Raw genomic sequence first — 11506 nt, forward strand, 5'->3', positions numbered from 1 at the left:
TGGAGAGTGGAGCAAAAAGTTATGACCATTTTAGCAAAAACTATCAAAATTGTCCATACCCGACTGCATTGGTGGAGAGAGGCAATGTTTTCCCTCATGGAAGAAGCACCTTTCAAGACACATGGTAGAATGAGGTCAGCTAAGAGAGTACATGATACACTTGAAACAAAATTGGAAACAAGTCATTAGTATGGGCACACAAAGCATTGATGCAAAGATGAAAAATAAGAGGAAGGATATGGAAAATGAGCAAAAGCTAGATTCACAAAGGAAAGAAGTGCTCCATTTGGAGAGGGCTACAAGAGTAGGAGGGACTTAGGCTCAAAGGGAAGTAAGGGGAATAGAAGGAGCTAGTTACAAGGCAAGGACGCAACTAGAAAAGAAAAATGAGATGCTTGAGAGGGAGGGGAGGGGCTTCTTTTGTAGTGCAATTTTCACCCTCTACCATTTATATTTCCTCTCAATCGATTCTTTCACCCCCATGTGACATGAGGATACGGGTCACCATCAATTGTCATTTTAGACACATTTGTACAAGTGTCCCATCAAAAGCTGTTTTTCTATCATGTAAAGTAGAAAAGTCAAGAGTTCCCCCACATGGAGCCCAAGGAGTCCCTCTCTCTTTCCACATGTCAACATCCTCCATATTGCACTTAGGAATTCTAGAAGGATTTGTCTTGATCCCACACTCCTCCACACTCTTCCACATGCCCTCCACATACTTACCATGGGCTCTCTATATTATTTTAGTACATTATTGAGTCCATGTAGGTGATTGGCCCACTTTAAATATATGACTCATTTCTATTTTTGAAATACAATCCAAATAACATTTCACTCCCAAACCACTCTATCCCTATACCAAGGTATTTATAATTTATACCCATGGTATTTACAATGATGCACTCCACTCATACTCATATTTGCAATTATCTCACTAATTATTTTAATTAGTATCTAGCTCACATTCATTAGGAGAAAGGGCAGCTCATTTTGGGCCCGTGAGAGAAATTCACAATTCCTTGTATTTCCTTTCATAAAAAATCAATTAAAATAATGAAAAATGTACCATGCACCTGCAAAAAGAAACAAATATATTATTTTATGTTCAATATTCACACGTATGATGGCTTCACAATAAATGCTTGTATATTTTACTCTATTTTTAATGCAAAATCTGGCAAATCTGACATCGTCGACACATCTGGGGCAGGACAAAACTCCCAATTCAACCCTGAAAACACTCGAAACAGACACCAAAAGGCCTGAAAAAGGCCTAAAAATGTTCGACCAAAAAGTGTGCACAAGAAGGCGATTTATTAGAGCCCCCAAGTTGCTTTCTCTGACACACTTTCTGGCAAATGCTTTTTTGGCCTTTTTTGGTCCTCTTGGTGCCAATTTTGAGTGTTTTTAGGGTCGTTTTGGGGGGTTTTGGCCTACCTTGGATGCATCAACGATGTCAAAATTTGCCACATTCTGCTCTCAAAGTGTATCTTTTCAATATCACCCTTGTCAAGCCTTAGATGCTATGAATATCTTTGAAATACTATTTTATTTGTACTTGACAGTTATTGATGCATGAAATATTAATTCTTTCTCTAATATTCATGAATATTTTCTCTTTTTTATAATTCTCTCTATGTAACGTTGGCCCTCATCCCATTGGTTGAGAGCCTATTTTTCCAAGCCCTTAAAGGCCCCAAAATGAGCTGCTTTTTTTCCTAATGAATAACCATACATGAAATAAAGTAGTCAACATCAAAAGATTGACATTATCTACTACCGAGGCTGAGTATAAGGTAGCATGCTTTGTTGCATGTGAAGTGTGACGCTCCAATTTTGTATATGAAATATTTTAAAATATATATCACAGTTACTGTTCAAAATGGATGGTTTTGATGTTTTGAAGGTTTTGGGAAAGTTTTGTTGGTCGAAAATTTTTTGTCTTTGTCCATTATTGAGTTGGCTTGATTTTGCAGCTTGAATTTGAGTTGGTTAGAGGAATAATTTGAAGAAACTCTGTATGAGAGAGTTTTAGATCTCGTTGAGTAGAAAAACTTTGCCTTGTGAAAATTTTGTGGTTCATTCGTTTTCATGCCTGTATGGAGGTCAGAAGTTGCTAACAAAGTGGTTTTGAGCTAAAAGTGCATCTAGATTTCCGTGTCAAGAGTTGCAGGCATTAGATGGAGGTCGAGATGGAAGAGTTAGACAAGAAGGGCCAAATGCAAAGGGAAAGAAGAGGGTCCGATCTTCAAGATGAGCTATTGAGCTTGTCCATCAGATCTACGAGGCAGGTGTGGCAAGGCTTCGAACAGGGCTATTTTCTATACTTTAAAAAAAAAAAAAAGAAACGTCGAGATTTTGTACGCACACACCAAAGATGGGAAAAGCACACATGGCAAAAGCACGTCCACGCTCTTTGAGAAAAGCTGCTTTTGGTCGGTTTTGGAGGCTTTTGGCCGCTTTTTGGGAGTCGTGAAAGGCTATAAAAGAAGAGGAGATCATGAGAGGGAGACAACAAATCAACGCATGCATATCGAGGCTACACAAGAGAAGAGAAGGGCACGTATATCGAGGCTGCATGAAAGTGACAATATCACATGCAGATCAAGGCAACACAAAGAAGACGATAAGATCAAGATATTTTGAGAGTGAGAGTGAGAGTGTGATTGAGATTTAATCAAGATTTGATCATTTGATTTGATCATCTTTATGCGAGTGAGAGTGAGAGTGAGAGTGAGATAAGCTCGGGGGTGGACGGGCGATTCGAGCTCCTTCACGAAGTGATTCTTCTCCAAAATTCTTGTAAAGACTCAACAGTTTGATTCATATTGGAATCTTCCTTCTTGTTCGTTCGTGATAATTGTCTTGCTACAATTTTATTGGCGATTGTGAAAGTACGGTGCATGACAAGTAGTGTGGTTGAGGAGGATCTTATGGCACATGGGAGTGCAAGAGGATGAGGCAACTATGTTGAGATGCGACAAATAGAGTTGCATGGATATTGCCAAAAATTCAGCGTTCATAATCATTTTCTCATAATCATTCTGAAGTGTTGTTACCTTGGATTCACTTTGAGACAACTACTTGGCATAATGGTTGTGCATGAATTTCTACATTGTATTGGGCTATTTGTGGAGGAACATAGGTGTTGGCTACAACAAATATCATTTGTGAGTTTCCAAGAAGTATGTTCTATATATACTTCCTCGTCTCGATGTAGCCTTCTATTGTCTTTTCAGTTGGTGCCTTCCACAATGACCATTTTTCTCACCCTCGTTCTTCTTGGATGGGTGGTGGAAATTTCTTGATCAGCAGATGCAGGATCTCTTTCATTTGCTTTGTCCTTTCCTTTGCCACTCTATCGGTTCTTGTCTGCTTCTTCCTTTTTTGAGCTTCCTTCTTAGTTCTCAACTTTTCTTCTTCTTTGGATTTATGCCTTCCTTCATCCTTAGCCTACTTCCTTGCATCTTCCTTGGCTTTTTGCACACCTTCTTCTTCTGCTATGTTTCTCATTTCTACCTCAACTTTTCCTAACCTTGGCTTGGCATTGTCGGCATTCCTCATCATGGGTTTGCTTTTCTTTCAACTCATCCCTCCTTTGATTGGCACGTTCATTTGCTTCTTGGAGTTTCCTTCCCCCCTCATGATGCCTTTTCTTCCATCTTTGGTTACTATCATCCATCACTTTCCTCAAGCTCCTTATCATTGTCACTACTTCCACAAGTACTTGGTGATTTATCAGACTAACATGCAATGATCAAGTGTCATATGGGCATAAAATCTAGATGAAAAATAAGTTGACTATCTTTAGTGGACCTTTAAGGTGGGTGATTGTGAAATTCCTAGTTGTGCACATGATAGTGCATAGGTGCAACAAATTTCCATATGTGGACCATCATGGAATGGTCAAGTGTGATATGGGTATACAACTTTGCATGGGTCTGAATTCATTTTTTATTGGGGTTTTTGCAAAGTTTCACATCAATTGGGGACTATTTGGGTGGGTATCCATGTAAAATTCCTCAATCGCATGATAGATGCATTGTGTGCAAAAATTTTCCCTCTAGGGAGTGAATGATTTTTTACTTGGTTCATCCCTATTCTTATTGTCCTTCCCTCATAAGTCATAGTTCTATCTAGAGACTGCATATCTATCTCACAATGGCATTTTTGACATGATGAACACGAGAAACATGATAAAGCACACAAAGTGGTTTGATGCTACACAAAGTGGGTGATTCTCTTAATTGAATATTGTTGTATGTGAAGTTTGATCTATTGTCAAGGGGTTGTTTTTATGTCGGGCTTGGGACCCATGGTGTTTTGTGCCATCTAGAGTGGAGAAGGTCATCCAAGGGTTCCAAGGGGAGCCAATGATAACTCTTTAGGCCCCCCTCTTAAGGGTTTGGGGGGCAATGGCCCCAAAGCCAAAAAGGCTATTTTGTGGCATAGAGAATGGTGTGACTCCATTGTTGCAATGTGTTGCACAATGTAGCTTGTATCTTCTTCTCTCTTGGATAAGAAAAACACGTCTGATTATTTCTCCATGGATGTAGCCCACATTGGATGAACCACATAAATTTATGTCTCGCTCTCTCTTCCATTTTTGTGAACTTAGGTTTTGTATATTTTTGCATCTTCTTCATTGTAGCATTGCTCCACTAGCACATTGATCTTAATAACTGGTTACAGAGCCTACTTGTAATTGGAGGCATTCACTTTGGGTCGAGCAACATCCAGTGACTCATTGGAAAGGAGATATCTTAGTTTGAGTGGGAGCCACGTTAGAAGGCAAGTTTAAAATCGAGAAGTTCAATGAGAAGAACTACTAGAATGAAAGATGTAGATTGAAGATTATATATTTCAAAAGGATCTATTCTTGCCACTGGGTAGGATTGCAAAGAAGCCTGTGAGTATGCCAATTGAAGCATGGGAGGTGCTTGATAGAAAGACTCTAGGCACCATGTGACTATGTCTAGTAGCATTAGTGGCTTTCAATGCCACTGAACAAAAGACAACAAAAGATTTGATGAAGGCACTAAATACATTGTATGGAAAACCGTCAGCTTCCATTAAGGTATTTCTCAAGAATCATTTGTTTAATTTGAAGATGCCAGAAGGTGGCAATGTAGCAAGTCACTTGAACGACTTCAACTCAATTTACAAGCCAGCTAAGATTTGTATCACTAAATTTCAATGATGATGTTCAAGCACTCTTGATTGCTCTTTGCCAGAAAGCTAGGATAGCTTGGTCATGGCTGTGAGTAACTATGTTTTTGGTGCAAATACTTTAGTGTTTGATGATGTTGTTGGTGTTAGGAAATGCCAAGGAAAAGCACATGTGAAACATCAAGTAGTGCGTTGAGTACTGAGAATATGGGAAGACAAAGGAGAGAGAAAATAATTGCAACAAGTCGAAAGCTAACTTGGAATGTTGGAATTGTGGAAATAAAGGACAAGTGAAGAAAGATACTTGGTTGAGAAACAAAAGGGAAGGAGAAGTATATTAGGAGAATTTGTGAGAAACAAATGCAGCAAGTATTATTGTGCAAGATGCCTTAATTCTTTCATTGGATAATATTAATTATGCTTGGATGGTAGACTCATGAGCCTTGTTTCATGCTACACCTCATAGAAACTATTTCAAGATTATTCCAAGGTGACTTTGCATGTGTATTTGGGTGATGATAAAGCATGTAAAGTTGTCGAAAAAGTCAACATGTTGATAAAGCTACAAAGCAGGAACCAATGGATGCTAAATCATTTAAAATGTATTCCAGATTTAAGAAGCATTTTTATTTTGTCGAGATAGTTGGATGATGAAGGTTGCATGACTACACTCATAAAAATCGTAGAACATTATCCAGGGATCTTTGGTATTAACAAAGGGAGAGAAAATTGGTACATTGTATTTATTTGCTGAAAATGTTTGCTCCAATATTGCTTCAGCTTCTACAAATGCAAATACAATTTTGTGGCATCATAGGCTTGGGCACATTAGTGAGAAGGGGATGCAAATTCTTCACTCAAGGAAATTGTGGCCAGGATTAAATCTATTTAAAATTTTGTGAGAATTGTGTTTATGGACAACATAAAAGATTACGTCTTCTCAAGATTGGAAAACAAAATATTAATGACAAGTTAGAGCTTGTGCATTCAGATGTACTGGGTCATCAAGAAGTATCATCTCTTGGTGGATCTCATTATTATGTCACATTTATTGATGATGTAAGTAGGAAAATAAGGGTTTATTGCATTTAGAGGAAATTTGATGTGTTTAAAGCATTTAAGAAATGGAAAGCCTTGGTTGAGAATGAGACATGTAAAAAGGTGAAGTGTCTCAAGTCGGATAATGGAGGTGAGTACTATAGCAAGGAATTTGAAAAGTATTGTGCATACAATGGTATTTGCAAAGACAAGACAACTCCATGGACACTGTAAGAAAATGGTGTGTTAGAAAAACAATCATGAAGTGTGCAAGGATCATGAGGCTACACGTAGGATTTTCCTTATAGCTTTGGGTAGAAGTAGTGAATATGATTGTTTATTTGATAAATATAGAGATTTCAAATGCTTTGGATGGTGGAATTTTAGAAGAGGTATGGACTGGTAAGAAAGTCAATTATTTGTTTTTGAAAGTTTTTGGTTGTGAAGCTTTTGTTCATGTTGATAAGGAGTTGAGAACTAAGCGTGAGCCAAAGTCCAAGAAGTGTATCTTTATTGGATATGGAGTTGGTGAATTTGGATATCATATGTGGGATTATGAGAGCAACAAGATTCTTAGGGGTAGAGATGCTTTTAATGAGACAATTATGCATAAGGATCACTTGCAGAAAGGCCAGAAATTAAATGCAGATGAAGAGTACTCATATCTTGATGAGAATATTAAGAAACTAATTCCAAATGGAGCGGCAAATGAGAATGCATAGCAAGAACTTCAAACACCTCTAAGTCCACTAAGAAAATTTATAAGGGTAAGTCGACCACATGAGAGATCTTCTCCTACTTTCAAATATGTTCTACTCTATATCTTGACTTACCATAGATAGGGCACTCTTAAGCATCTTTATGTGCACCATGAAACAAGATGCAATCATTCACGCATGCATGGATGAAATAGTTTCTTTGGCTCAAAACCAAACTTGGGATTTGTTTTGTCTTCCTATTGCTAAAAAGGCATTGCAGGTTTGCACATAAGAATGGTGTTGACTTTGATGCAATATTTTTGCATGTTGTGAAGATGACTTGAATTAGAATTATTCTAAGTCTTGTGGCTATAGAAGGTTTCCATCTTGGGCACATGGATGTGAAAATAGATTTTCTCCATGGAGACTTGTAAGAAGAGATTTATATACAACAACCACGTGATTTATGAGGTCAAAGGAAAAGAAGATTTGGTATGTAGGTTGAAAAAGAGTCTATATGGCTTGAAGCAAGCTTTGAGGGAGTGGTATTTGAAGTTTGACATGTTTATGGTAGAGCAAGGCTATTCTAGATGTCACTCAGATCATTGTGTTTAATTCTAGAAATTAGATGATGGTAGATATGCGATTTTGCTATTATATGTTGACAACATGCTTATTGCAGGGTCAAACATGCAGGATATCAATGCACTCAAAAGCAAGTACTTTTGCAATGAAGGATTTGTGTATTGGAAAGTAGATCCTTAGTGTGCGTATAACAAGGGTTATGAAAATTTGAAAATTGATTTTGTCTCAGAGTGATAATATTGAGAAGGTGTTGGAAAGTTTGGAATGCAAAATGCAAAGCCAATTCCTATTCCTTTAGCCAATCATTCTAGATTATGCAAGGATATGTGTCCTAAGATGCAAGAAGAAATTGATTACATGTCAATTATCCCATGTGCATCATCAATTGGCAATTTGATGTATGCTATGGTATGCACAAGGCTGGATATTGCACATGTAGTGGGAGTTGTAAGTAGGTTTATAAACAATCCAAGAAAAGAGCATTAGTTGGCAGTGAAGTGGATTCTCAGATACTTGAGTGGTAGTGAAATGGATTCTTAGATACTTGAGAGACACCAATAAGAATGCATTATGCTTTGGAGATTTAGATGCTATTTTGCAAGGATATGTTGATTTTGATATGGTGGGTGGTAAACATGGTAGGAGTACTGCTTGTAGGAAGAGAACATCAGTAAGCTAGATTTCAAAGTTACAAAAGGTCGTTGTACTCTCAACAATAGAGGCTGAACATGTTGCAATGACAAAGGCTAGTAAAAAGATGATTTGGCTCCAAATGTTTATGGAGGAAATTGGAAAGAAGCAAGAAAATTGCAGCTTGCATAGTGATAACCATAGTGCTATTCATCTTGCAAAGAATTCAACCTTTCATTCAAAAACCAAACATATACATCTCAGGTATCATTGCATGCATTCAATTTTGGATGATGGTTAGTTGAAGCTGGAGAAGACACACACTAGCCAAAATCCTGTAGATATGTTGATGAAGGTGGTAACTAGGGAAAAGTTAGACTTTTGCTCAATTTCAATTGGCCTTCAAGGATAATAAGGAGAATGGAAAACAATCAAGTGAAGGATGCACGTAAGGTGGCAGCATGGAGTTGGTATGATCACTCTCCAAGTGGGAGATTGTTGTACGTGGAGCTTGATTTCTTGTGAAGAGGTTGTCTTTATGTCGAGCTTGGGACCCATGGTGTTTTTTGCCATCTAGAGTGGACAAGGTTTTTGGGGGGTTCCAAGGGGGGCCAAAAATAGCTCTTTAGGCCCCCTTAGCATGGGTTTGGCAACACCCCCGAAGCCAAAAATCACGCTAAAATTGGTTGATGATTTTGGCTAATTTGGTGGTGAAATTATGGCAATTTTAACTCATGTAGAAAAAGTAGCGAATGGCTTGTTTTGTGGTGTAGAGAAGAGTGTGTGATTGTATTGTTGCACTATAGCTTGTATATGCTTGTCTCTTGGATAAGAAACACTAAGTCTAGTTGTTTATCCATGGACGTAGCCCACATTGGTTGAACCATGTAAATCTATGTTTTGCTCTCTGTTTCAAAATTAGCATATATGAATGGGCAGGGCTAAAATACATTTCATTGAGTTCTAGAAATGTCTCAACCATAGATGGAATAAATGAGTTGCCATCCAACCTTTAAGCTAGCTCACACTCCCCAAGGCAAAATATTACCTTGCAATTTCCCGTGAATATGTAGAAGCTAGGTATACTTTCACCCATGCCATTAAGGCAACAATGCACATTATTCCATTCTCATGCTTTTGGAATCAACCCTTTGACACCACAAGCTCCCTTTCTTGCAAGACCTCTCATACCTCATGTCCTTGAGCTTCACAATGTATCTCATCACAATTCCAAATACAAGATGGGTCGTATCAATACTAACTATACATTGACTCCTTGTTGCATAAAGTCCAAACCAATCCTTTGTTTAAATTCAGTGCTTTGTCTCTATCCAAGCCTTGGGCATTCCTTTGCACAAGCTTCAGGTTTCTTCACTAAAATCCCATCGACCAACCTCTGCTTGGAATTCTATCCAAAAAAAGGTGTGCATCTAAGGTCACATTACTTGGCTACTTTCATCATGAGGTAATGCTAAGTCAATGGTTGTGCTACCTCAACATGTTCAGGTAATGAATTGGCAATTATTTATTCCTCTTACTTTGACAATAATGGATTGATCCTTTCTGCTTTGTAGAAGTCCTACCATCAACCTAGTTAGCAAGGGAAGATGCCCGATGTTGTACTTCTTACCAACTACTTTTAGAATCCTTCTGCCAGCCTCCACCTCTACCATCATAGCCTTCGTGTCTTCAATCATCCCACTCATGTGATTTCATGAAATGAAGGTGTTTGTGTGGACACTAGAAGCTAGTCAGCAAGAGAAGATGAACCCATTTTGTACTTCTTACCAACTACTTTTAGACTCCTTCTGCCAGCCTCCACCTCTACCATCATAGCCTTCGTGTCTTCAATCATCCCACTCATGTGATTTTGTGAAATGGAGGTGTTTGTATGGACACTAAAAGTGAGCTTGATGGATATTTGCTTGAGTCATTACATGCATTAACCTGTGCACGGGGGGGGACAAAAGAGGGGGAGATGGAAAAATATGTAGGGAGTGTGAAGATTAGAATCAAAAAAGGGAGGACAAAAGAAGGGGAGAGGACATAATTTACAAGGAGGTTGAAGATGGGCAAAATCCAAGAGGGGGGAGGACAAACAAGGGGGAGAGGCCAATTTAAAGGAGGACAACAAAAGATGGTAGTGGAAGGGAGAGCCTACAAGCTAGGAAGTATTTCTTGGGATATGTACTCGAAATTTGGCTAACAAAATGACCCAGAATTTAAAAGAATGTTTAAAAGGCTACAAGATGCAAACTGCCCTTACTTTTTTGTTTTTGAAATATGAAACTTTGAAATATTGATTTAGCCATGTCTTTGCTCTAATGTACTAGATGAGGCCCAATGAATGGCCATGATCTTTCCTTGCCAATCAATGCCCTGAATGGGATACTTGCGCAAGCATCCCAACTTGTCTTCATATGCCTACCCCCTCACTGCACATCCACAAAGTAGTGCTTGGTGTATTTGTGTCAAAACTTAGAAAACCCACAACCAAACTCAACATAGCAACACCCTCACACTAGATGTTTTTGCACATGAACCAACACACTACAACATGCATTTTCAATAAGTACAAGTGGGAGACATACCCCCTTAGAACCACCACTCACACAATGCTAGCTTAGTTTGCTTGAAGCTGTGTGGTTGAGCACACCAATACTCACTCTTTTTGTTTAAATGATTAACATGACCCGTCTATGATAGGGTAGAGACCCACTCCACTAGGTCTCAAAGTGAGATATTAAAATGTCTTCAAATTTATTAATTTTATTTTAAGTATTAAAATTGCAACAAAAACTTCAAGTTGGATGCTACTCTCTCTCTCTCTCTCTCTCTCTCTCTCTCTTACTTTAAATTACAATAGAAGAACAACTCCAACAATAAATCCATTGTGTAATCGTTTGCATTACAAAGGATAAGTTCATCTACATAAGGAAAAATTCATATACAAAAGGATACATTGTATCCATTTGTACAAAATTATATGATATATCCTAAAAAGGATGCTAACAAAAAATGCAACGATGTGCACTATCATGAGCATGAGACTAAAGACAAAAAAGGCACTTGCACATTGTCCTCATACTATCTCAATAAAGTATATTTGTATCAATGAAAAGAGACAACATACTCACAACGTATATGTAAAAAAAAATCCCTAGTGGAAAAGGTGATGTCCTTGTCATAATCTATGACTATCATGACGATGATGTGCGTATTTGGGACTTTCACTACCTCTCCCAATAATGCCTATGCAAGAAATAAAAAACAATCAAAATCTTGACAATAATAAATGAAAAAAGGCAACTCATTTAGATACTTACTATTAGTAATCAATATACTAAATAAGCAACGTATTTGCATTGTTGGGGGACCATCTA

Source organism: Dipteris shenzhenensis, chromosome 10, assembly GCF_047967505.1.
Source record: "Dipteris shenzhenensis isolate YYH24624 ecotype China chromosome 10, Dip_SZ_1.0, whole genome shotgun sequence".
Lineage (NCBI taxonomy): Eukaryota > Viridiplantae > Streptophyta > Polypodiopsida > Gleicheniales > Dipteridaceae > Dipteris > Dipteris shenzhenensis.